Source organism: Enhydra lutris, unplaced genomic scaffold, assembly GCF_002288905.1.
Source record: "Enhydra lutris kenyoni isolate GAN:26980312 unplaced genomic scaffold, ASM228890v2 scaffoldscaffold168, whole genome shotgun sequence".
Lineage (NCBI taxonomy): Eukaryota > Metazoa > Chordata > Mammalia > Carnivora > Mustelidae > Enhydra > Enhydra lutris.
In genome coordinates, this window is record NW_019154252.1 from 57218 (window position 1) to 79490 (window position 22273).

The 22273-nt window shown below is 43.9% G+C and overlaps 1 pseudogene; it reads left to right on the plus strand.

Moving 5' to 3' along the window:
• The first annotated feature begins 3122 nt into the window (after window positions 1-3122).
• LOC111140108 overlaps window positions 3123-22273 on the plus strand; it is a 43393-nt pseudogene continuing 24242 nt past the window's right edge.

Below are 22273 nucleotides of genomic sequence, written 5' to 3' on the forward strand. Positions count from 1 at the left end.
GGTAATTTAGCATAATGTCATATACTTACAACATTTTGAAATCACCAAGTTGACTTCAATAGTTATCAGCCTAAAACCTTTAAAAGCAACCAAGGAGGCATGTGGCTTCCTCAATCAGTAGGCTACTTGATCTCAGGGTTATGAGTTTGAGACCCACATCAGGCATAGTTAACTTAAAAAAGTAAACAAAAGAGAACAAAAGGACTTACACATGACCAAAGCCAATGAGGCTCAAACAATGGAGCTGGTCGGGGTTGGGATGGATCCTGTCTCCCGTTCATTCAGCCACTGGGCACTGCACACTCAGATGGTGCCAGTGCTTATCAGCCAACCAGGTTCTCCCTCTAAGAACTCAGGGTCTAATTAGAAGATGGACAAACAAGAAACAGAAATGTGAATGAAAAGAGCAATTGCTCCATAGGAAAAGAGCAAGGGACTACAACTAAGTCCTGAGCTCCACCAGGTGAGGGGTATGATAAGGCTATGCTGAGATGACATTGAGAACTCCTGTGGCAGGAAAAGAAGGAGACAGCCCTTCCCAAATCTGAGTGTATTCAGCCTGGTAGAGGGCACCATGGGGCAGAGGATTGGAGGCAGAATTTGGTGTTCCCAGAGTAGAGGTTAGAAGGAGGCCAGGAGAGACTATGGACTCTGAAAAACAATCTGAGGCTTTGAAGGGGAGGGGGTGGGAGGCTGGGGGAGCCAGGTGGAGGGTATTAAGGAGGGCACATATCACATGGAGCACTGGGAGTGGTGCAAAAACAATGGATTCTGTTATGCTGAAAAGAAATTAAAAAAAAAGTAACATTTAAAAAAAAAGAAAAAAAGAAAGGAGGCCAGTGCGGCCAAAGGAAGCTGAGGAAGAGAGTAGAGAGGGAGGGTAGGAGGGCCAGGGCCCAGGGCAGTTTGGCAGTATTGGTGCCCTTCTCCCAGTGCCATGTGACCACATTTCCTCACACTCAGTGGCTGAACGCACAAACACTGTCTCACGGTCGCAGGAGATCAGGAATCCAGCAGTGCTCAGCTGGGGGCTCCTTCCAGAGTCTCTCATTAGGTTGGGGCTGTTGACGATACCATGGGAGAACCTGCTTCACTGAGAACCTGAACTCACTTAGGGGCACTGGTCAGATTCAGTCCATCTCAAAGACCTGAGTTCTTCTGTCTGTTGTTGACCCACAGTGTTAGGCCACGTCCATATGTCTGTGTCATGGTTCAACCTAGGGGCTTGTATTCCAGTGTGAGGATCTGAGAAAGAACCTGGGTTAGAGTCAATATGGGGCTGGGCAATGAGATTTTATAACTAAATCTCATCAGGGCCTTTGGGTCATGTTGCCATGTTCTGTGGAATGGAAGTGGATCACTAAATCCAGACCACACTCAGGGGAGGGGGGCCACACAAGGATGTATATAGAGGAGTTGGGGAACCAATGGAGCCCCTGAGGGGAGAAGGTGACGATCCCTGCAGGGCCCATGCCTTGCCTAGAATCAGACTGGTAGGAAGGCTTAACAGGCATGAGCCCAGCTTTCTGAGTGTCCTCAAAGGTGGGGTCCTGGATGCACCTAGGCATTCACTGGGGGCTCTGGAAAAGGTTGTCTAGAAGGAAGTGGCTATAGACATGGAAATGGTATTGGATTGAGGGTGATCATTGATATCCTAGATAGGAGACATCTCCCCATGTTCTTGTCTGAGGAGGACCCCAGGTCATGGCAACCCACTGAATGGACCCCTATATACATCACACCCTTTGGAAAGGAGGTAATGGCTTGCATCCCAGGACAGGCAGTCTCTAGGGGCAAGGGTGGATTCTGACCATCAAGGGCCAAGGATCCAATCCCTTCTTTAGGGTTTGCATTGAAAATTGGAAGGCTCAGATCCTGGGAAGCTATTACCCATGCCTCTGCAGATGGGGCTGTCATCTTCTGGGACTCCAGAATGGGAGCACTGATGAACACATGTGTGCACACAGGAGTGAGTGTGAATGTGAACACAAAAAACACACAAGCCAGTAGGGACTGTGGGGTGGGATCTGACTAGTAGCAGATTCAAAAAAGTTGAAAGAAGGAAGGAAATTTGGTTGGAGGTATTTCCGACATGTGTCACCACTCCTCCAACAACATAGATATATCCAACCTATGCCTGTGGATGTCTGGTAGAAAGACATGCTTGAATCGTCTGTATTTGACAGAGAAGAACATCCCTGTCAGGCACAATGACATATCTAGGGTCAAAAACAGTAAGAATAGAGAGTTGTGTCTGAAACCAGGTGTATTTCCAAGCTGGGGCCCTGGCTGCACCCACGTCTTCCCTGGGGGCCTGTGGAGAGGGGTGTGTTGGTGTCAACTGTGTACAAGTGTGGCCTTGCATGCAGAAAGGGGATGAGGCGATGGCAGACCAGAGCACTGTTTGTGTAGGTGTCAAACCAGGAGTGGACTCTGGTAGGGGATCTCAAGCAGTGATGTCGCTTCCTTGACCACAGACCCCAACAGAACTTGGAACCCCTGCAACCAGGCACCCACATTCTAGTGTAGTCCAGTATCAGGGTTACTTGGCTGGAGACAGCTGATACTGAAAGATGTTCTCTTGCTGCGTGCCTACTTCCCGGGACTCTGGCTTCCAGAAACCCCAGGGGAATGGTTTTTTCACATGCTGCAGACATTGGCTCCAACCTCGCCCCCAATGCCTCAGGACATTTGGCAAGAGGTGCCATATGGTACCTAATAATGAGCAGACTAGGTGATGTCCACCCCTCTGAACCATCCAAGGGCAGCCCATCCCTTCCTCTCGAGTTTTAGGGAAAGAGAGATATGTGGGGGTTCCCGCCCAAGGGCTGGAGGAGGTTGAGCACAGCGGATACCCTGGTGATCCCTTCTTGTTCACACCAATGTCATGGTGGGCAGGGTGGAAAGAGGATTCCTGCGGTGCCTCTTACCTGTGCCAAAGCACATCAAGGCCCTGAAGCTGTGCCACGTTTCTCTCCTTGGTGGAGGTGTGTGCATAGTGGGGTGTGGTGTGTCTGGAATGGAGTGCTGTGGGTCTGAAGACCAGCAAAAGCAACCAGACAGGGCTCTGAGGCCTCCTGCCTGGCTGCTGGGCACTGTCTTTGCAGAGCTCTACAAAGGAGATGGGGCAGGAGCTGAATGATGAGATCCCCTGCTCTACCTTCTTGAAGGACAAGAAGGTGCCCCACACTGCCAACAGAGTCCAGCGCTGGCTCAAGGTGAGTTCAGGTGCTGGGGAGAACCAACCTCCAGGGGGCCAATGCAGCACAAAGGCCCAACTTCCTAGAAGCCAGCCTGGGCTCCTAGAGTCCTGTACTCACATGAACCTGCATCCCATGTCTTCCCCAAACTTGCCCTCATGGTCCTGCCCACGCCTTGTACAGAAACAGAGTTATTGTCCACATATTTATAGGAATATCATTAAGGAGACTTTAAACCATGCTTCATCCCATTCATCTAGAATCCTTTTGCACTGTGCTATGCATTTTCCTAACCCATGCTCCCAGGTGTCCCCATTGGCCCAATAGTCCTTCCCCAAGTTCTGCAAGTCTTGCACATGATCATGGTGGGTTGGGAGACTTTCATCCAAAGGGACCTTTGGCCCATGGTACTATGTCTGTTGCTCTGCCCTTTTGTTTTGATGGAACACATCTTTAGGGCCCCTTCCAGGGTCAGGAACAGCCGCCTCTCTGTGCTGCACACCATTCCAGAAGGCTAGTCATTTATCACAGCCATTGAGCCCTTTACTGATGCAGGACTTTGATGTGATCCTCTTCTGTTGCACAGTGCTGCATCCTACATCCTACGTGCCCTAATATCCTAAGCCCTGTCACCTAAAACATCTCTACGAGGAGCTCAGTCTCAGGACATTGAGACCATGACCTGAATCAAAACCATGAGCCTTATGATTAACCCAATGAAACACTGAGTCCCCTTATTCTTTTTAGGACTGCGGGCTCTCTTGTCCCCTCTTGCCATAAGTCACTGAGATCTGGGGGTTCGGTCTGCCCTCCAACTCCCAACCCTCGTGGTAGCTATAGCACTGACTCATGTCTCCTCTGATTCACCTCAGGGTAAAAATGGCTTGAGCAGGAAGAGGAATGGGACATTTGTGCTATGGACCAACCAGGCTGACACGCTGGAGATAGAAATAGAACACCCGGTGCCTGCCTTCCTAAGAAGAGATCTAAATTATGCCAACACATTCCTGGGCACATACCGAGCCTTTGGCACCCCCCAAGAGGTGCTGGACCTCCTATTTGCAAGGTGAGCACCCTGCCCCTCACTGCCAAGGGTGATTTGGCTAATGCCTGGTTGTGAGACTTTGGCATGTCCCCAAACTTCCCCAAGCCTCAGTTTGCTCCTAACTGGGGCAGAGTTATTATAGGGACTCAGTGGGGTCTTGTAGGGAAAGTACACCTGGGTGCCTGCACCTGTGGAAAAGTCTGCTAGGGGGCCTGTGGTCATGCTATTTGAGCATTCTCCTGCTCCTCATGATGAAGCCTATGCCTCATCCCTCACTATCACTATGGTCTTGAGCTAGGCTGTTTTGCCATTGAAAGGGAGATCTGAGACTCCCTCTGGGGTCTGTGTCTGGGTGAATCCAGAACAGGGATCCCTAGGTGTGAGCAAGGCGCCTGTGATGGGCTGGTTGGGGCCCTTTCATTCAGCGAGCATTCAGGAAGCCCCACTCAGTGGAGGCATTTATCTAGGAGATGAATTTGATCCCTACACAGAACAGACAGCACTCCAGGGCTGCAGACTGGTCAGGGGTCAGATGATGAGAGGTAGCCTCCACAGACATTTCATGTGATACCCCCTGGCCTCCTCTAGGTATGGGTGCATTTTCTCCAGCTATGATGAGGTCGGTGGAGCCCAGGAGAATCAGAACATGTGAGTGAGCTTCAGCTGATAAAGGAGGGCCTTCCCTCTCCACCAGGGTAGCCAGATACTGTGCATTAGAGGGGCTTCTGAACCTTCATCTACACATCTGTTATTCCTGCTTTAGGGTAAAGGCCTGAGAGCTTCTTCTGGAAAATGGGAAGATGTCCTGGGGAGATGTGGTTGGTGTGTGAGCACTGTGGGAGAGCATAGGGGGACAGAGGACAGCTTCAACCCCTAAGAGGGTCATTCCCCATTTGTGCCCCCTCCCAACCCTATCTCTACCCCAATTCTGGGACCCTGAATTGAGGATTTAGGAACCATCACGCAGCAGTATGTTAGAACTTGGACACTGGGTGCTCAGAGGGTGCTCAGGAGACCCAGTGAGAGCTCAGGGACCAGACATTCCACACGCTGTGGGAGATTAGTGTCTGTGGAAGGAGACCCACTCATGACACCTAGTGAATAAGGCAGCACATGGGCACAGGATGTAACATTTGAGGTATTGTGAGGGTCCTGGGAAGGCCTGGCTAGAGACAGAGTCCCTTTGTTCCCTCCTTGGTTGGATCTTCTCAGAGCAATGGGGTGTGCAGTGAGGGTAATTAAGAGGCCAGACACCACCCCTCCCTGGGTACATGCAGTTGAATTCAAGTGGCAAGTGGGCAAGGAGACAGACTGAGGAGTGTGTCCAGCTCCCATAAGAAGGACAAAAATGCTCACACCATTGATCAAGGACTCCCACTCATAGCGCCTTTTTGCCAGCTTGCTGTCTGTGACCAGGCCTGCCTCAGGCATCATGGCCAGATCACCAGTTGGACAAGGAGTAGGACTGGTCTCTGACAGGAGCTGGAAACCCAGGGGCCCAGGTCACCACAGGGGTTCCCTGGGATATTGGTTTGGATGGATGCCTTGTTCTTTGACTTCTCCGCCTACCTGTCTGTCCCTAGGGCCATCTACTCCATCTTGAGCACGTGGCTGGAACAATATCCCGGGGACTTTTTCCAGCCCCCAGAATGTCTCAGTATGAATATGCTGCTGGCATACCTGGGGCTCAATATGCCAGGCTCAGACTTGGAGCACCATGCCCAGCTTATGCTATCGCAGCTGCAACACCTTGAGCCCACGGAGCCAGAGGCTGGGGGTGAGGAGGACTGGGGGTGACAGATGTGGGCCTGAGGAAGAGACAGGGTGGGCCACAGAGTCAGCCTCCATAGATTGTAGCTGGGTGAGAGGAGTGAGCAGTCTCAGATCCCTGTTCCCACGGGCTTCAGTTTGGGAGGCCTTCCAGGAATTGGGTGTTGAACACAGACCACATTGAGTGGTGGGAAAATTTCTTTTATTTATAAGGCAAAAGGGAAGTCAGTCATGCTGATGATATTTTCTCTTCCTTGGAGCTACAGCACCAGCCCCAGAGCAAGATCCTGCTCCACCTCAGGAACTCGTTCCAGCACCCACTGTGGCACCTGCTGCATCTTCGGAGCCTGAGCTGGCCCTCGCCATCCCAGCTGCTGTGGCTCACCCGTTGGGAAGAGCAGTGACACCCCCTGCCCTGTTGGGGCTGGGACAGGTGGTCGTCAGGGCTCTAATTCACTCTCCTGATATGGAAGAGCCATTGGCCCCTTTGCCTGACCTGGAGGTCCAGCAGGGTCCTGTCCCTGCTCCTGGGGTTCCTGAAGGGACTGAACCACTCCCTGCCTCAGTGGAACAACCAGCCTCAGCCCCTGAGCAGCAGCTGGTGCAGGCTGCAGCCCCACAAAGTGCCTTCCCCTCCCCGTCATTGCCTTCTTTGTAATATTTGTGTTTTGAATACACCTGTATAATTACTTAATAGGTTTTGTTCCTTAAATAAAGTAGAATTTGAGTTTACATGAAATTTTACTGAGATCCTTTTCAATGGTATATCAAGTCTCATTAGGCACATTCAGAGTTTGACACAACCATCACAGAGACACCTGTGCTACTGATCACTGACTGCTCATTCCCTCACCACAGTCCCCGCAACCACTGCTCTTCTCTCTGTCTCTGGTACTGTACCTCGTCTGGGACTGTCATGTGCCTGGAATCCTACATTATGGCCATCTGTGTCAGTCTGCAGAACATAAGAATGATTCACATTTTTAAAATTTTTAAAAAGATTTTATTTATTTATTTGACAGAGATCACAAGTAGGCAGAGAGGCAGGCAGAGAGGGAGAGAGGAGGAAGCAGGCTCACCGCTGAGCACAGAGCCCGATGCAGGGCTCGATCCCAGGACCCTGAGATCATGACCTGAGCTGAAGGCAGAGGCCACTGAGCCACCGAGGCGCCCCACATTTAAAAAAATTTTTTTATACAAATAACATTTTATTACATAGGAATGTTCCTGAGATAACAAAAATCATGGGAAGCCCCAAAATGAACTATTTTCATTATCTGTAATAGGGTTCCCTTTTAAAAGGATGCCTTGAAAAGAAGAAACCACAAGAGAAATATCTGGGTCCATGAGACACCTTTTAATTCTTTCATTTTCCTGGATAGTTTATGTTTCAACTATTCTAATGCACATATTATAAAATATTAAAATCATATCTTCAATATTCTCATTTAAGCTAACAAGTTAGGTAATAAGGTAAATAGTTCTTTAGGTTTTATCCAGACTATGTTTATTTAGTAAATAAAGATTTAAATATGAAAAAAAGAAGGCACATTCCTTCTACCAAGAAATAATCACCCATAACACATGGTGTCCTTCTTCCCTGCCTTTCCCTCTAAGTGTGGTGTGTGTATGTATGCACATGTGTGTGACAGAGTGGGGCAGGGGAGATTCCAGGGCTGCACTCTTGTTCTCCCTGATGTCCCCACAGAGGACAGGCACTGTCGCTGCTGTCCCCTTGGGCATTCTCAGTGACAGCATTCAGCAGCCCCATCTGTTGAACAAGTAAGCCATTTCCAATTATATGACTCTCATAATGTAAGGGATAAGCATGTCTGTGCCATAAATCTGTGTTTCTTTAGGAATGATTCCTACATACACCTATACTGGAACACACTTTATCTAACCACAGTTTTGGCAACTTCCTGCTGGCTCCTCTATGCTCTCTTTATTAAGGGGAAGCATTGCTTTGGAAAGGAGGGATCCTGGATTCTATATATGAGACCTGAAATCATGAGGAGGACAAGCCAGCAGTGATGCCACTGGGGTATTGGGAGTGACCATAGAGCATTGAGGAGACTGACCACACCCCTCCTCATATGTCCTCTCCCACAAGCTTCCCTGCCTTGTGACCTGGAACACACCTCACCCATGCTCTGTCCGCTGACACGCTCCAGCCACTCCAGCCACTCGTGCTCCATAACTCAGATTCTAACTAGATAAACCAGACCCTGCTCCGGACCAGTAGAGGGGTGCAGGCCAGGCCACTCCTCTCAGCTTGCTCCATGTCCTTCCTGGCTGAACCACATCCTCTCAGGGAGGAACCTCTAAGGACAGTGCAGGTCAGTGGGTTACAGACAAGTGTTGATGCAGGTGTAGTTTTATTGGCAACAGCAAGAACCTCTTGATCTTGTGTGAGCAAGAGAGGCCTTTACAAAACACTTTGGCTGCTCATGGAAGCTGCAGGATGGATAGAGCCTCAACCAGGGATTTTGGCACTGGACATACCTCATCCACACCCCCCCAGGATCCTCTAGCTGTGACCCCCTGACCCTGTCAACCCCAATCTTGATATCCCTCAAGTCAAGCTTGTCTGAGAGAGGGGGCTTTGCTTCCTGCTGAGACCACTGTCCTCCCACAAAGTCAGGTAAAGGGGAGTCCACTTGATCTGACGCTTGGATAGAGGCCATCATCAGTAATTCCTGTCTTCTCTGCCATAAGATGGAGCTAACCATGCACAGAAGATAGATCCTCAGGGAGAGAATATTTGGGGCTCTCCCTGCAGGAAGAGAGAAAAACACCAGTGAGTGGGACTCAGTAAGAAAGGAGAGCTATGAGCATTAGGGGCAGGGCTGCCATGCACTGGGTGCTGCCATATTGGTCAGTGGCACAGACTTTGTGTTGGCTTGTAGGGAGTGGCCAGGCTTCATCCTACTGATAGGTCCATCAAAAACCAAATTGATCTCCATAAAATACTTTCAACTCCAACCACGAAAAGGCTCTGGGACCCTGGCAACCAAGGAGGCCTAAGATGTTATGTACCAATCATTGCACAGCGGGGGAAAAGTGAGACAGGAATAATGGAACTGAGGGAAGCTCATTTCCCTGCTTTGGGGAGAAACAGCCCCATCACAAGGCATCCCAACATTTGTTTCAAAAACAGGTAAGAGTTCAGGGGGCTCTAGCCTGCCAATTTCCACACCGAGGATTGCCCATGTCCAGGACACAAGCTCTGGGAGACATCTGGTCCCAGGGATGGCCTGGGTCTGATGGATGAGCACCAGTATTGTGGGATCCCATACTGGAGGGGATGAAGTCTTTCTAGAAGGACAACTGAGTCAGGGGAGTCTGCATTGGCAGGCTGAAGGGACACAGTAAGTCAGAGGCCCAGAGCCCAAGACAGCAATGTGCTTCTTCCCAGGTGCACTATTTTGAGAAATATTTTCTGAGAAGCTGAGTCAGGCCCTGCATTCCAGGATAGAAAGTAGGGAGAATGGTGGATGCTTCCCCAGAGGCACAGGGTGTATGGTGGGATAGTGTGGGAAATAACTGGTCTACACCACAGCTCTGTATATCCAGTTGAAAGAATGCAGGAAAAGAAAACAAGCCAAATATATGGATTCCTTTACTTACATTAACCATAAAAATTTTAGAAAATTGGAAAACTATCACTCAGCATATCAGTATCTTCTTTTCCCAGTTAGATGACATCAACTTATATTCCCAGCATATCTTTTACTTATAAGAGAAGACTGTAAGGACCTATTTAGCCAGAGTGACTCCATCTTGGTTAAAAGCCATTTTGTTGTTTGTGCAGTAAAACTAAAACTGACCCTGCCCCCCTCCCCACAAAGAAACTTATTTAGAAGCAAGTCTGGGAAACCAGTAAAATATAGTCAGCTAGTTCTTAGTAACAGAGCCCAGAATACAAGGCCAGGTCGGCCAGTTCTTGATAACAGAGCCCAGAATACAAGGATGAGTCAGGCCAGGTGGACACATCCAATCAGTAAGAAACACACATACTTTTTCCCTAACCACCAAAGAATGTAAACCCCGCTGTTCGGGCGCTAACCTTGAGCACCAATTCTGACCAGAGTAATAGGTTAGGTCAAACAGCTACTATAGGGTAAATGGTAATTCAATTGGCCACCTGTGTGTGACCTAACTTGACTACAATCTCATTGGCCACCTATGTGTGGCCAGACTTTTGCTCTATAAAAGGTAGTCTGTAAGATGGGGAGGGGTCGCTCTCTTTGGAGGTGGCCCTGACTGGTCAGTCAGTCAATTCTTGAGCCTGTAAGCTGAAGGTGGTCGCTCTCTTTGGAGACGGCCCTGGCCGGTCAGTCTGACTTCTAATGCTTAGCATAGAGCTTTGCATAACTTTCACCTTGTCTCAGTCTCATTCCCCTGACCAATCAGTCTAACTTCTAATACTTATCATAAAATAAAGCTTTAAATATCTTTCACTTTGTCTCAGTCTCGTTTCATTTAATAATGGACCTAACAAAGATGATGTCATAAATTAAACCCTTAATGACTCTAAGAAAAACCTTGTAGAACTAACAGATGGATTAAGTCCTAAACTTAAGGACACAGATTCAATATACAAAAATGAATTTCATCTCTATACACGAATACCATGCTATCAAGGACAGAAATTTAGAAAATAATTTTTAATTGAAAATCACTCAAAAAGAATAAAATACATAGGAATTATTTTCACCCAGAGGTGAAAGACCTGCATACTGAAAACTTAAATCATTAATGAAAGATTTTGAAAAAGACAGAATTAAATCTGAAGACATCCCATGCTAATAGATCCCTAAGATATATGTAATCCAAAGTTCCACACTGCATAAAGCAATCCAAATATTCAGTGCAAAACCCATCAATATCTAATGGCATTTTTAAAAATGAAACCAATAATCCTACAAAGTGAATAATACCACAGAAGGCTCTGAATAGCCGAAGCCATCTGGAGAATGAAGAAAACTGGAGGCATCAGGCTTTCTGAATTCACAGTGTATTACAAAGTTGTAGAGATGGAAATCCTATGGCATCGACCTGCAGACAGACACAGAGATCAATGGAACAGAGTAGAAAGTCCAGGAAAAAAGAAAACACACATATGTAGTCAATTAATTTACAAAAAAATCTCCAAGAATATAAAACAGGGAAGCAAGAGTCTCCACAATAAGTGGCTTCAGAAACACAGGGCAAGCTCAAGAGAAGCAATGCAACTGAATGTCTATCCCACCCGATCTACAACAACGAAGTAACCATGTGGCAAGAACTTCAACAGAACAGCTACACCCATAAAATACCTAGCTGAAAATTGGGCAGAATATTAACAACACCCCTGCCTTTTTTAATAAAAAGCTCCATGACCAAAATTTGAACTCCAGATGAAGAGTCAGATGCTGTGCTGACAGAGCCAGCCAAGAACCTATTACAACTATGGGGCACAGAAGTGTCAGAGTAGATCTATTCATTCATCCTCTTTAATACAATCTTTTTTTTTGGAAGACTGTTTCTTGAGATCCCTCTTGACACTGATTTTTGGATTTGACACCAGAAGCAAAGGCTACAATGAAAAATAAACAACAGGGACTGCATCAAACTAAAAGCCTTCTGTGCAGCAAAGGAAATCTCCAGTCATCAACTCGTTGAAAAGACAACATACTGAAGAGGAGAAAATATTTGCAAACTACCTAACTGATAAATGTCTCATATCCAAAATATTGAAGAACTCAGACAACTCAATAACACAAAAACAGAGAGCAGTTACAAGATCAGCAGAGTTCAGAATAGATATTTTTCCAAAGAAAACACACAGAGGGCCAACAAATACATGAAGAGATGTTCACCAGGGAAATGCAAATCAAAGCCCAAAATGATGTCTCCTGTCACCTGTCAGAATGCCTAGTATCCAGAAGACCAAACAAGGTTGGCCAAAATGTGGAGGAAAGGGAGCTGTGCTCTATTGGTGGGACTGTAAATGCGCCCTGTTGGTAGGACTGTAAAGAAAACAGTATCAAATTTTCTCAAAAAATTCAATGAAGCGGCACCTGGATGATGCATTCAGAAGAGTGAGTGACTCTTGATCTCGGGGTCATGAGGTTGAGCCCTACATTGGGGGTAGAGAGTACTTAAAAAAATGGATATAGAACAACCATATCAGCCAACAATTCCCCTCCTACGTATTAGAATGAAGCCAAGTCTTCTCTCTTCTACAATAAAGGTGTATAGGAGTGCCCGGGTGGGTCTGTCGTTAAGTGTCTGCCTTCGGCTCAGGTCTTGATCCCAGGGTCCTGGGATCGAGCCCCACATTGGGCTTCCTGCTCAGTAGAGTCTGCTTCTCCCTCTTCCACCCGCCTCCCTGCTTGTGCTCACTCTCTCTCTCTTACGCTGTGTCTCTGTCTCTGTCAACTAAATACATAAAATCGTAAAAAATTAAATAAATAAAGTAAAATAAAATGAAGGCATATAGTTTGATGTGCCCCGCTGTTTCATTCTAGCACTGAGCGTCTCTGCTCCTTTGAAGTAGACTGTGAAGGGCCCTGGCCACCAAGCTAAGGTTTAAAGTCTCAGGTTATCTGCCCTCCAGAGCTCTACTCAAATCCTGAGAAGTTAGCTCTCAGTCTATTCCCCTGTACCCACAGCTCTGTCTTCTCCAATCTCCCAAGACCCAGGCCCCCACCCCCTGGGAACTTGACATAGCTTGTGGTTTGGCTGATCCAGGACTTGCTGAGTCAGCCCTGGGCCCAAAGCTATGTCCTGAGCTGCCCCCTACAAACACGCCTGGGTCAGAGAAACTTAGTAACTACTTCGCAGAATTCTCTCACAAGCACAGGCCCCCAACCTGTATACCTGCTGATCAGGGAGCATCTCCCAGCCATTGCAGTCCACTGTATCCAACGAGCCATCAGATGTTCTGTGCAAATTCCTTCCACTCTTTTCCCTCAAACAGATAAGACTCTCCCCCAGCAGGTGAGAACAGGTTAAGTCACATGCACATGATCACCAAAATCTTGCTGGGCTTTAAGTCATGCAGATATTTCCTTCCTGGCTCAGCAGTATCTGGAAGTGAGGATACTCTACCAAGGCTCCTGACCTTGAAACCTCAGACCCTTCATCGATCCCATGATCTGATGTGCCTGGTGTCTTCCTTCTGCCCTCAGGAATCTTTTTCTCCATAAGGTCCAGCCCTCAGCTCTGAGTGCTGCATTCACCCATGTGGTCCACCTGGTAACTCTCATGATCCTTAGAGCCTCCCTGTGGATGGCATGGGAACGATAATCTGGAGTTTATGGATTTCTACGAATTTCTGGAGTGAATAAGGGACATATCTCAATCCAGCTGTCTCAGATTTTGTTCTGTGGAGGGAAACACTGACACTGACAGGGCAAACAAAGTCCATTCAAATGCAACATATTTCATACATGCACATGATCAAAAAGGAAAATTCAAACCATAATTTGCCTCATTTTATATTTATATTTATTCAAAATGATGACCCGAGTTTGCTTCATTCAAAAGCTCTACAGAAGACAGCAAGAGGCTATGACCCGAGTTTGCTTCATTCAAAAGCTCTACAGAAGACAGCAAGTGGTCACTTTGACAGAAACTTGAGTGGTGCTTTTCCTCTCCCATCGCTGAGCTTTTCTTCCTCCACCTTGCAACACACAGCCTGTTCTTTCTTCCTCTTTGGAAGGAAGCCAGGTGGCCACCTTAATGCTCAATCCCTGAAGAACATCTTTTGCTTCTTTTTTTTTGTAGGATAGTGTCTTCTGGTAATCACACAGAAACCATGACTGACCCAGGTGAAGAAGACAGACTATCAACAAGGAAGCTGCATTTCCACTTCTGGCAACATTATCTGAGGTGAAATGTTAGATCTCAGTTGGGGAAATTGGGAATGAATTTTCCTCAACTCCTTCCAGATGAGGGTGTGGGATGTGACTGCCCCAGGGCCTGACTGCCACAGCAAGGAGCACTGCTCCAGAATTCCAGACTTTGAAGACTGTGGGAGGATTAACTCTGAAACTGCCTGTCATCAAAAGAGTTTGGGGATGAGGGAAGGAGAAACAGGGAAGCATCAGTGTGGGAAATACCCACTGGATGCTAAAGTACTTGCTGCTGAGCAAGGATGGGGCCTGGTGTCTTGCACCTGGCATGTGCTCCCCACAGAAGGCTCCAGAGCAAGGACTAAAGCCACAGTTGATGCTGAACTCAGAGTAGAAATTTACAGTCCCTTCCAGGCAGTGGAGATGTGAGAAAAAGTGCGTGGGCTTCTTAATCAAGGCACCAAAACTTCAGTGCCCCGTTTCATATGCTGGCCGTGTGCCTACATAGTCAAGTCTCTGTTCCCTCACATAGCACACAAGGACCACGAAGGTGCCTTTTCTTTACTCAAGCTAGATCAAATGCCATGAGGGAAATCTAAAGCCTGCTCAGAGGTGAGGTTTATTGTTAGGTGAAGTTACTACTGACTCAGTAACAGAGATTCTGAAGTATGTTTTTTGTTCATTTACAACCCTGGGAACAGGTTTTTCAGTGGTGATGACATTCTCCCGGGGTTTATTGAGGTACCACTTGGTGTACAATTAACTCCTGAGGCCTAAGCAGCACCAGGCTTCCCTCAAGAGAAGGCACAGGGTCCAAGTGGATGCTCATTACTCACAATCCTTGCCTTGACCTCTGGGCATTACCTATAGGACTGGCATTTGGGAAAGTACCATAAACATGAGTTAAAAATTTGCCATACTAGCATTTGTAGGAGCTTTCACAGTGATGACCCTGTGCCAATGCTTAAGTGGTTCTTTAGATAAACAGAAAACAGAAGGAAAATAAATAGATAAATAGAAAGATAATGAAAATGTCCTGTCCCTGTCTATGAAGCCAGCATTACCCTGGTCCTCAAACTAGGTAAAGATCCCATGAAAAAGAAGAATTTCAGACCAATATCCCTGATGAATATGGATACCAAGATTCTCAACAACATCCTAGCTAATAAGATCCAATAGTACATTAAAAAGATGATTGCCATGACCAGGTGGGATTGGTCTCTGGGATGCAAGAGTGGTTCAATATTCGCAAATCAATCAATGTGATAGAACAAATCAATGAGAGAAGAGAGAACCATATGGCCCTCTCAATTGATGCAGAAAAAGCATTTGACAAAATACAGCATCTGTTCCTCATTAAAACGCTTCAAAGTGCAGGGATAGAGGGAACATTCCTCAACTTCAACAAATCTATCAATGAACAAACCACATTGAATGTGATTCTCAATGGGGAAAAGAGGACAGCCTTCCCTTTGAGGTCAGGAACAGGAGAAGGATGCCCACTCTCACCACTGTTGTTCAACATAGTACTAGACGTCCTAGAAACAGCAATCAGACAACAAAAACAAATAAAAGGTACACAAATTGGAAAGGAAGAAGTCAAACTCTCTCTCTTTGCTGATGACATGATACTTTATATGGAAAACCCAAAAGAATCCATCCCCACACTACTAGAACTCATACAGCACTTCAGTAATGTTGCAGGATACAAAATCAATGCACAGAAATCCATTGCTTTCTTATACACTAACCATGAAAATATAGAAAGGGAAATTAGAGAATTCATTCCATTTACTATTGCACCAAGAAACACAAAATACCTTGGAATAAACCTAACCAAAGAGGTAAAGGATCTGTAGTTGAGGAACTAAAGAAATCTCATGAAAGAAATTGAAAAAGACGCAAAAATATGGAAAAGCATTCCATGCTTATGGATCGGAAGAATAAACATTGTTAAAATGTCCGTACTGCACAGAGCAATCTATACTTTCAATTCCATCCCAGTCAAAATTCCACGAGCATTTTTCAAAGTGCTGGAACAAACAATCCCAAAATGTGTATGGTACCAGAAAAGACCTGAAATTGCTAAGGAAATGTTCAAAAAGAAAAACAAAACCGGGGGCATTACGTTGCCTGATTTCAAGCTTTACTACAAAGCTATGATCACCAAGACAGCATGGTACTGGCACAAAAACAGACACATAGACCAGTGGAACAGAGGAGAGATCCCAGATATGGACCCTCAACTCTATGGTCAAATAATCTTCAACAAAGCAGAAAAAAAGATACAGTGAAAAAAAGACAGTCTCTTCAATAAATGGTGCTGGGAAAATTGGACAGCTGTATATAGAAGAATGAAGCTTGACCATCCTGTTACACCATACACAAAGCTACACTCGAAATGGATAAAAGACCTTAATGTGAGGCAGGAATCTATCAAAATCCTAAAGGAGAACATAGGCAGTAATCTCTTCAACATCATCCACAGCTACTTCTTTCAAGACATGTGTCCAAAGGCAAAGGAAACAAAAGCAACAGTGAACTTTTGGGTCTTCATCAAGATCAAAAGCTTCTGCACAGCAAAGGAAACAGTCAACAAAACAAAGAGGCAACCCACGGGATGGGAGATGACATTTTTAAATGACACTACAGACAAAGGGCTCTTATCCAAGATCTATAAAGAACTCCTCAAACTCAACAATGAAAAAACAGATAATCTCATCAAAAAAAATGGGCAGAAGGCATGAACAGACACTTCTCCAAAGAAGACATACAAATGGCTATCAGACACATGAAAAAATATTCATCATCATTACCATCAGGTAGATTCAAATCAAAACCACATTGAGATACCACCTTATACCAGTTAGAATGGCCAAAATGAACAAGACAGGAACAACGTGTGCTGGAGAGGATATGGAGAAAGCGGAATCCTTTTACACTGTTGGTGGGAATGCAAGTTGTTGCAGCTGCTTTGGATAAACAGTGTGGAGATTCCTTAAAAAAATAAAAATAGAGCTACCCTATGACCCTGCAGTTGCACTACAGTTTATTACCCCAAAGATACAGATGTAGTGAAAAGAAGGGCCATAGGTACCCCAGTGTTCATAGCAGCAATGGTCACACTCACCAAACTGTGGAAAGAGGCAAGAAGCTCTTCAACAGACAATGGATAAAGAAGATATGGTCCATATATACAATGGAATATTATGCAGCCATCAGAAGGGATGAATACCTAACTTTTGTATCAACATGGAGGACTGGAGGAGATTGTGCTGAGGGAAATAAGTCAAGCAGAGAAAGTCAATTATCATATAGTTTCACTTACTTGTTGTTCATAAGAAATTACATGGAGGACCTTAGGAGAAGGAAAGGAAAAGTGAATTGGGGGAAATTGGAAGAGGAAAAGAAATATGAGGGACTGTGGCTCTGAGAAACAAACTGAGGGTTTTGGAGGGGAGGGCATGGGGGCATAGGTGAACCTGGTGGTGGGTATTAAGGAGGGCATATATTGCATGGAGCACTGGGTGTGGTGCATAAATAATTAATCTTAGAACTCAGGAAAAAGTAAATTAAATTTTAAAAATCATTATTTATTTAATTATAGGAATCTTAATAAAATATGAAGAGTGAAAAAATACATTTTATTTAAAAGGTAATAATGATGCTATTTTATATCTTTATGAGATTTTTAGAGTAAAACATCCATGACCTACTCCTTCTATTGATAAAAATTACTTCATTTATCACCTTTATAAAACTAAACTTCCTAGATTTCTACTCTACTTAAAACTACTTCAGATCTCCATTCAGCAGAAAAGAAGTGTATTTATAAGGACAGTAGTAGAATATTTATGAGAAGATTTTCCATTGCAGCTTTTTTTCTATGCTGCCTTTTAACACAGAGGATTTAGGAGACAAGACACTGAGAACCCAGAGTGATGCTAATCGGTTCTCAGATGTTAGTCAAAATGAAATCTTAAATATCCTCTTTCAGAGTGTAGGGAGGTCACTCACTTCATAGAACATACCTTGAATAATATCACTTTAAAATATTTTTTAGGGACACCTGAGTGGCTCAGTCGTAAAGTGTCTGCTTTTGGCTCAGGCCATGATCCCAGGGTCCTAGGGTCCTAGGATCAAGCACCACATTGGGCTCCCTGCTCAGTGGGAAGCCTGCTTCTCCCCCTCCCCCTCCTGCTTGTATTCACTCTCTTCTCCCCCTCCCCCTCCTGCTTGTTCTCTCTCTCTGACAAATAAATAAATAAACAAATAAACAAATAAATAAAATCTATCTATCTAGATATATCTATATCTATATGTATCTGGCAGGACCACTACATGGAAGCTGACTGAGGCCCCAAGTTACCATTTGCCATGGAGCACCACTGAACCCAGAGCAGATGTTGCATGAATGACTAATGAATCATTATTATGTTTGAAGCCTCTAAGCTGTTGTTACTTTAGCAGAGCCTACTCTGAAGAATACAATGTTGTCTGTATCTCACTTCTAGCCTTTAACAATGAATTCTGAAAGATCATGTTTGAAGACATCATCTTTACAGTAATATAACATTTTTTATATAAAAGTACACTACAATATATATAACCAGTCATCTAATTAGTTTTCAGAGTTGAATTATTCTCCAATTTTTTCCCAACATAAATTCAGCCACAGTGAAAGACTTTAAGTAAATATTCGTACAGCTATATCCCACTTTCTATATTATTTATTTATTTATTTATTTGAGAGATAGAGATGAGAGAGAGATAGAGAATGTGGGTTAGAGGGCAGGTTCAGAGGGAAAGAGAAGAAGACAAAGTCCTAAGAAGACCCCTGCTGAGTGAGGAGCTTGACAAGGACACAGGGCTTGATCTCAAGAGCATGAGATCATGACCTGAGCTGAAACCAAGTGTCAGAGGATTAACTGACTGTGCCACCCAGACACCCCAAGATGCCCCAACTTTTTTAAAGTTTGTATCACACCACTTTATTTCCACAAACAACTTGCATGGTTACTTGTTTTTGCTGACCCAAAAAAATCCAGAGAGGATTTTTGCTTTTAGGATGGCAGGTGAAAAGTGAAAATGTTCTACATTTGTTGTGCAGCAGACTGTCATGGAGGCAACACACACTCTGATAGTAAGAGGGACCCCGCTGAGCTCCTTCCCTGGAAACTACACTCAACATCTCAGCAGCAAGCTGCCATAGCCTTGAACTGTGTCTGTGACCATCTGTGCTTAATCTCAATTTATTTTGTGCATCTGTGAGCAAGCGCTGTCCTAAGGTATCAGAAAAGCCTCAGAGACATTATTTGTGGGGTCTGAGAATGCTCAAAAATTTTTCCATGTAAATTCATGGTAATAGCTTCTTCAATTTATGCCCTTTTGGTTTACCAAGGTTTTCATAGGCATGTTCTACTACCAGGTAGCAGGGAAACCTGTATTTTAATTTCATTTTTTATGAGCTTTAGAAGTATAATCATTAAGATAAAGTTGTGAATATTTTAAGATAAAGTTGTGAATATTAAAGTTGTGAATATTTACCCAAAGTATTCATCATACAGTTTGTGACATTTAAAACTCTTCTTGGCTATGTATGTTCTTCTTCTTTTTTTTTTAAATTGCTTTGTTTTTTTTTTTAAGATTTTTATTTATTTATTTGGTAGACAGATCACAAGTAGGCAGAGAGGCAGGCAGAGAGAGAGAGGAGGAAGCAGGCTCCCCACTGAGCAGAGAGCCCAACGCAGGGCTTGATCCCAGGACCCTGGGATCATGACCTGAGCTGAAGGCAGAGGCTTTAACCCATTGAGCCACCCAGGTGCCCCTTGGCTATGTATGTTCTATAACCATTTTATTACCTTTAGTCAATTCTGTTTTTAAATTTTGCTTGATTTGAGAACAAAAATGGTATTTCTTTTTTACTAGTTTGCTTTTCTTAACTAGTCAGGCTGATTTTTTTTCATGTTCATTATTGGTCTCTTGAATTTTCTTTTTCAGTTTCTAGATCTGTGACCTTGAGTCACATACCGGTTCCCTCTGAACCTTGCTTTCCTTTTCTATAAAACAGAGCCAATAATAACTATCTCATGCAAATAATTTGAGACCTACATTAGATGATAAGTGTAAAGTATTTAGACAGTGTCAGAGGCCACAATTCAGAATATCACATATCATGACTTTCTTTCTCTCCTTGGAGCTTGTATTACCTACTATATTGAAAATTTACTATTTTTATCTCATTACATTAATTATAATATGCTGCTTATTTTTTATATTCTTACTTTTTTATTCAATATACGTTTAATAACAATTGTTAGGATCTGTTACTCAGCTTCTCATTTATGAAGTGGAAATACACATGGTACTTACAGGTATATTCTGAAAACTAAGTGGGTTCATGTATGTAAATTTCTTGGAACAAGGCTTGGTAGATAGGAAAAGCTAAATAAATGTTATTTTTTTACTAAAATTTTTATTCCTACTATCATTTATTAGTAGTATATGGAAAACACCATAACATTAACATTACAAAAGAAAATACACTTCTTCAAAAGACCTATGGCTTATACCTTCCTTAAACCACCTTGTAAGATTTTGATGGAGATTAAGTCAAAGAATGCAAAATGCAAAAGTGAATTGTGGAAGGGGCACCTGGGAGGCTCAATTGGTTAAGCATCAGACCCCAGATTTTGGCTCAGGTCATGATCTCAGGATGGTGAGCTCCACACTCAGCATGGAATCTGCTTGAGATTCTCTCCTTCTCTCTCTGCCCTTCCTGTGTTCACATGCACTTCCCACTCTCTCTCTTTCTTTCTAAAATAAATAAATAAATCTTATTTTAAAAAGTGGACTGTGGAAAATTAAGATTTGGGTACACTAATCTCAAGGAAAATTTGATGTGATTAGATGTGTGAATGAATATCTATTTCAAAAGGAAAAAGAAAAAATGAGGAATGTACAAACACCCTGCTTTTTTATACATACAACCAATTGAGAAGATTTTGATTGCTTATCCATGCAGGGATAGGAAAGGAAAGAATAAAAGCAAAAACAAACAGTCCATACAAACAGACTATACAAAAAAAATAGGTAGAAACTTGGAAGAGCATAGGATTGGGATATTTATTTGCATGCCCAGCTACCCCTCTGTAACAAAGTCAGTGAAAAGGGAGATGTGACAGAGTTGATAGGACTAGTGTAAGAAAGAATTTAACTTGTAAAATATGAAAGAAGTTCCCCCTTCTTATAAGGCTATAGGAAAAGCAGAAATTTCTCATAAGCTGAGGAATTTGGCAGAAGTGTAATTCAGAAAAAGGCCAGAAAGGAAGTTTCTTGAGATAACAAAGGATATCATTAAGCTCATACTAATTGTCAGTGCCCAGTTATTTTTAGGTGAAATTTTCCCTGGAAGGTCTGCTCCCTTCTAGATATGTCTGCCAGTCAGAAGGAAAAAAAGAGAGCAATGAAGCTTTTGGGAGGTTCCCATTCTTACATATTCTAGGTTATATACATTCTCTTGTGTTGCTAGGTTGTTTATCTGAATGTGTGATTTTTAATATCATTCATTCTTTCATTAGTTCATTTATTCAACAAGCATTGATTTAGCACTATTCTATGGCAAATATTGTGCTACATATCCTGGGAATATGTCTGTGACCACTAATAATAATGTGATATTACAGAGTAATATAGCATATATAATAAGCTATAATATAATTATATATATAATAATCATTAAGAACTGCTATTATAGTAAGCTTTAAAACAAACTTTACAGAGTACTCACTATGAGTCAGGCTGGGAATTTTTCTAAGCATTTGATTATCAGAAACACAAAATAATGAGACAAGTATAATAACACCCCTGATGTATAGGTGAGTAAATGAGGCTCTGACGTGGGTAACTCTGTAAGTTACTGTAAGCCAGTAAATGTCACAGCTAGCATGACTGTACCTCTAGGCACCATGTTGAAGATGCCTAGGAGATGAGCGTGTGCTCTCAGAAAATTTAGAGACTGGCACAAGGAACCAAAAAGTTATAATAAAGCATGACAAAAGCTACACTGGGGTATATTTAAGGTGTTAATGAGACCACATATGAGAACTCTCTAACCCAAGGAATGAGAACAGGAAAGACCCATCTAAACTGAATCCTGATGCATCCAGTGTGATGACTGGATGCTGGGATGAGAGGTCAAAATGTTCCAGGGAGAGGAAACAGCATGAAAGCCCTGAGGTGACGAATAAGGTTTGAGGAATGACATAAAGTTCACTGGACCTGAAGAGGAGGATGATGAATATGAGCCCAAAGATTTAAGATAACAAAGTCCAGATGCTAGAGCTGCAGACCCTCTTCTTCTCTTACAGGTCTGTCCAAGAAGGTAATGTCCGACTGAACTTCCAAAGCCCCAC